Source organism: Haliotis rubra, unplaced genomic scaffold (assembly GCF_003918875.1).
Source record: "Haliotis rubra isolate DU_JTF1 unplaced genomic scaffold, ASM391887v1 Scf35, whole genome shotgun sequence".
In the NCBI taxonomy this organism is placed as follows: domain Eukaryota; kingdom Metazoa; phylum Mollusca; class Gastropoda; order Lepetellida; family Haliotidae; genus Haliotis; species Haliotis rubra.
In genome coordinates, this window is record NW_025767024.1 from 495,587 (window position 1) to 501,021 (window position 5,435).

The following is a 5,435-nucleotide window of genomic DNA, read 5'->3' on the forward strand; positions in this document are numbered from 1 at the left end:
ATTTTGTTAATTGCTGCTGATGCTATCAGATATAACATTATGACTTTGATACTTGTCAGGATAAGAGTTAGTGAGTTGGGTTTATCCTTGCGTTAAGGGTGATGGGGTAGCCTAGTGGTTAAAGTATTCGCTTGTCAAACCGAAGACCCGGATTTGATTCCCCACATGGGTACAATGTGTAAAGCCCATTTCAGGTGTCCCCCTGCCATGATATTGCTGGAATATTGCTAAAAGCGACATAAACTAAACTCACTCACTCATTATCCTTGCTTTGATCAGTATTACAGTCAAATCATGTCATGTCAGCCTTACTTGGATGGAAAATCTGAAGTGATGCAAGTGTAATGCATCATTAACTTTTTTCATTTAGAAATGTATTCTCATACATTAGTTTATATAAATAGATATATTTCTTTTGAATACCTGTTGGTAGTAACCTACTTGAATTATTTTATTCATTCATTTGTGGGTATAGATTCCCTAATTCATTTGTATGTTTGCCTTTAAGAATCATGAACGAAAAGAATATGTTCAGCAAATGTTACCAGCCATGCTCATGAAGAATAGTCATGTGTAGATGGATCAAATTATTGAACCTCATTCAGATATCGGTCATATAGGATCTAATAAACTTGGATGTTTTCTTAGTTGTTAATATGACAGTAGGCAAATTCATTTTACTGTTGGTCACATGATTTCATACTTTGATTCTATTTAACTCTTCTATTTCTATTGAACTCATAACATGGTTAATGGGGCTGTGTGCAAAATATGCATCATGCTGGAAAGCGCACGTAAAATTTCCAAATCATCATCATCATTGTTAAGGGTGTATTTATATGGACATAATTCCTATATCTGTGATCTGATTGAAGGCACTGGGGAATGGGGCTTGTTGATAAACCATGAAGACCATTCAGACCACCTATTAATAGCCATATCTTCCAGGGCCACCATTCAGACCACCTATTAATAGTCATATGTGCCAGGGCCACCATTCAGACTACCTATTAATAGTCATATGTGGCCACCATTCAGACCACCTATTAATAGTCATATGTGCCAGGGCCACCATTCAGACCACCTATTAATAGTCATATGTGCCAGGGCCACCATTCAGACCACCTATTGGCCAGGGCCACCATTCAGACCACCTATTAATAGTCATATGTGCCAGGGCCACCATTCAGACCACCTATTAATAGTCATATGTGCCAGGGCCACCATTCAGACCACCTATTAATAGTCATATGTGCCAGGGCCACCATTCAGACCACCTATTAATAGTCATATGTGCCAGGGCCACCATTCAGACCACCTATTAATAGTCATATGTGCCAGGGCCACCATTCAGACCACCTATTAATAGTCATATGTGCCAGGGCCACCATTCAGACCACCTATTAATAGTCATATGTGCCAGGGCCACCATTCAGACCACCTATTAATAGTCATATGTGCCAGGGCCACCATTCAGACCACCTATTAATAGCCATATGTGCCAGGGCTTGCTGTTGATACTGATCAAAGAGATTGGTAATTGTTAACTAAATATTGATTAATTATTTGATAATTATTCGAGAAGCAATTTTGAGCAAACATTGTACCAAATGTCCGTAAAAATCAACAACATATTGTTATGACTAACAATAACAGTGTTCTGAACATAATTTAGAAGTGACCCGTGAATGAAGAAAAATAATAGTGCGTGTAAATTTAAACTTTATTTCATCGCAATAGTTTGAGTAAGATATCTTAAATGACACATTTTTCATATTGATAATTTTTCTTCCCACTGATGATATTTCCAATTAGCATATTTTTTAGCAAGCCTTAATATCTACCCTGTCATTTATTCGAATCAGGTGAATGTTCATGAAAATGATGCATACTGGAGATCTAGCTGCCACAGAATTGGCTTCCACACCTTGATAAAGTACATGCTGAAAGAGTGCTATACTTTTTGTATTTACAAGGTTCAGTTCAAAATGAGTTTTGACAGGTTGATTGGAAATTTAAAAATTCCTGTTGGAAGTCATAAAACGTATTGACGTAAACACCTTATCGACTCATCTGTAACAGATGGCCAGTGTGTTGTTTGTGTGCTCAGGAAACACATGCTTATTACCTGATCCAGACTGTCACAGGGTCCGAATTTTTCACCCGTGTATGGGATTGTATTGGGATGTGTAGTGGTTGTGATGTGAAGGACATAGATGCCGTCATTATTTTTCTAATCTGTTCATATTGAGGAGCATCCTTGAGAGTAATAAATCTCCATTCAGTCATCATGTATACCCTGGACAGTTTTGCTACAATAGGTTTGTTCTGGAAGTGACATCACAACATCCAACTCTAACCCAGCAGGGGCAGAAGGGTAGCCTAGTGGTTAAAGAGTTCACACATCACGCCAAAGACCCGGGTTCGATTCCCCATATGGATACAATGTGTGCAGCCCATTTCTGGTGTCCATTTCTGGAATATTGCTAAAAACGGCATAAAACCAAACTCACTCATTCACTCACTAACCCAGCAGACCTTCTCCAGACTCAAAGGTATTGTAGTGAGTAGATCCAGGGTTTTATTGTAATATTATGGAGACACAAAGAGTGACTGTGTACATTCAGAGGAACAAATCAAAATGTCTGTTTCATGAATATATCTTCAGCTTGTATGTACAGGATCTGAGCACAACAGCTGCAGTTACTATCGTGCCATGACATATTATAAACTGTTGTTGTGCTAAGACCACCATGATCTGTGATGCTCAAGATGATTCAACCTTGTGGAAATATATTCTACACATTCAAAAAGTGTTGTTGTTGTTTATGGGGCTTTATTTACACATTGCCTGGGATCAATGGAATCAAAAAACTGATTCAGTACCCTTTGTACATCAACAACACACCATGACACAGTACCCTTCATACATCAACATACATCAACAACACAACACATGATACAGTACCCTTCATACATCAACAACACACCATGACACAGTACCCATATCATGACATCAACAACAACACACCATGATACAGTACCCATCATACATCAACAACACACCATGACACAGTACCCATCATACATCAACAACACACCATGACACAGTACCCTTCATACATCAACAACACACCATGACACAGTACCCTTCATACATCAACAACACACCATGATACAGTACCCTTCATACATCAACAACACACCATGACACATACATCAACACACCATGATACACCCTTCATACATCAACAACACACCATGACACAGACCCACAGTACAACCTTCATACATCAACAACACATCAAGACATCACAGTACCCTTCATACATCAACAACACACCATGATACAGTACCCTTCATACATCAACAACACACCATGACACAGTACCCTTCATACATCAACAACACACCATTATACAGTACCCTTCATACATCAACAACACACCATGACACAGTACCCATACATCAACATGAACAACACCATGATCAACAACACACCATGATACAGTTAGGAATTATAATAGCTCTAAATTTCATTTAAAACCGAACGCGTAGCGTGAGGTTTTAAATGAACAATTAAAGCTATTATAGACTCTGTTACTATACCTCTGATCTTCCAACACAATAGGTTTATCTCCATGAACAATTTTATGAACAATTTCAGGTGGAGCTCTTTTCTTTGGTTACGAGTCAATACGTTAGAAGCGGCCTCGCATTCCAATCTCAAGTGGCATCACCCGGAAGCGGGGTGTTTGGTGGCAAACCGTCAATGACTAACTAACTCCAGATTCGGTAATAACCGAAATCGAACGTTTTGTTTTTTCAATGCATCAATCACCAATCATTAACTGATAAGTTGGAAAACATATATCAAATAAGTTTAAAAGCTTGGTTCACTTTTGAACATTCCACCGTAGACCCTTTCCCCACCAGAATGAGTGGCAGCAACCTCATGGCCTTGACCTTTTTCTCGGAAGTCCTTGTTTACATTTACGTGCAGATTTGGAAAGATGCGACAGGAGAGCCTCTGACAGTTTGCGCAAGGTTAACCTGATTGTATGACTGAAATAGTCTTTGATATCTAATTACTGGTACTGGTACAAAATTTAAGAGTAGGGGGCGCTTTTGCTGTAACGAGAAGTCCGTGTTGTACCGAATTTAGATACTGTTGAATTTTGCGCCCTGTCAACTTGACGATTTCACGCACCTCTACGTCTGCGTGCGACGGCTGGCTGTAGTGACTCTTACACACTCATGTGTGTACTTTGTGCTCAAATTCGATTCTACGGATATTATTTTCTACATTTTGGAAAGTGTTTTGCACAGTGACCCTAGTGGCTTCAAAGTGTAGTGAATTCAAATTGAATCGGATTCGCTGGCATGTTCGGGGAGTCTGTTGACACAAAAGAGCCAGATTTGGTGGTGATTTCCGAAAGGATGGATCAGGACACGAGGTGTACCTCTGGCATAAACACGGTAAGGTAATTAATTATACTTTAATAGACTACTTTAGATCAAGCAGTTTAATGGATAAGAGGGATCATGACTAAGCTAAATAACTTTTTCAACGATATTATACTTTTTAGAAAAAAAATATGTTGGGCTAAACAGAACGGTTTGCAGATTCTGTAATTGTGTTTTACTACCGCTAAATTTGAAACAGTGCAAATTTCAAAATATCATTTTGTTTGAATTGATAACCCAACTGTTTATTTATGTGGACGGAAGGCATTACAATTTCTTCGGCGTTCGATGTTAATGCATCCTCCGTTACCGGATCAAGATCAGTGGCGATATCGTTGACGAAAGCTGATAATAAATTTAACACGGAAATTATGTAGCAGTCTATTGCTGGATCTATTCTGACATAACATAAAATCAACGTAAACATAGGTTTTTGTGGAATTTTTATTCGTAAAGCAGACGATGTTTTGATCTTGTTCGACTGAATATTTGTTTCCATGCTTTCGAAGTACTTTTGTATGTATAAACACCTATTGCTGTGATTTACGCAAGTTGTGAGTGAATTATACATCAACAACACACCAGTGATACATGTACCCATTTATACATCAACAACACACCATGACACGAGTACCCATCATACATCAACAACACACCATGACACAGTACCATTTATACATCAACAACACACCATGACACAGTACCCATCATACATCAACAACACACCATGACACAGTACCATTTATACATCAACAACACACCATGATACAGTACATACATCAACAACACACCATGATACAGTACCATTTATACATCAACAACACACCATGATACAGTACCCTTCATACATCAACAACACACCATGACACAGTACCCATTCATACATCAACAACACACCATGATACAGTACCATTCATACATCAACAACACACCATGATACAGTACCCTTCATACATCAACAACACACC

The 5,435-nt window shown here is 38.6% G+C and overlaps 1 long non-coding RNA gene across 1 annotated transcript; it reads right to left on the reverse strand.

Moving 5' to 3' along the window:
- Positions 1 to 851: 851 nt before the first annotated feature.
- LOC124284986 lies at positions 852 to 1,513 on the reverse strand. Its single transcript, XR_006900687.1, has 3 exons — positions 1,483 to 1,513; positions 1,044 to 1,125; positions 852 to 1,007 (listed from the first exon to the last, which is right to left on the reverse strand). It is a non-coding gene; the product is annotated as an uncharacterized LOC124284986 (long non-coding RNA).
- Positions 1,514 to 5,435: the final 3,922 nt, after the last annotated feature.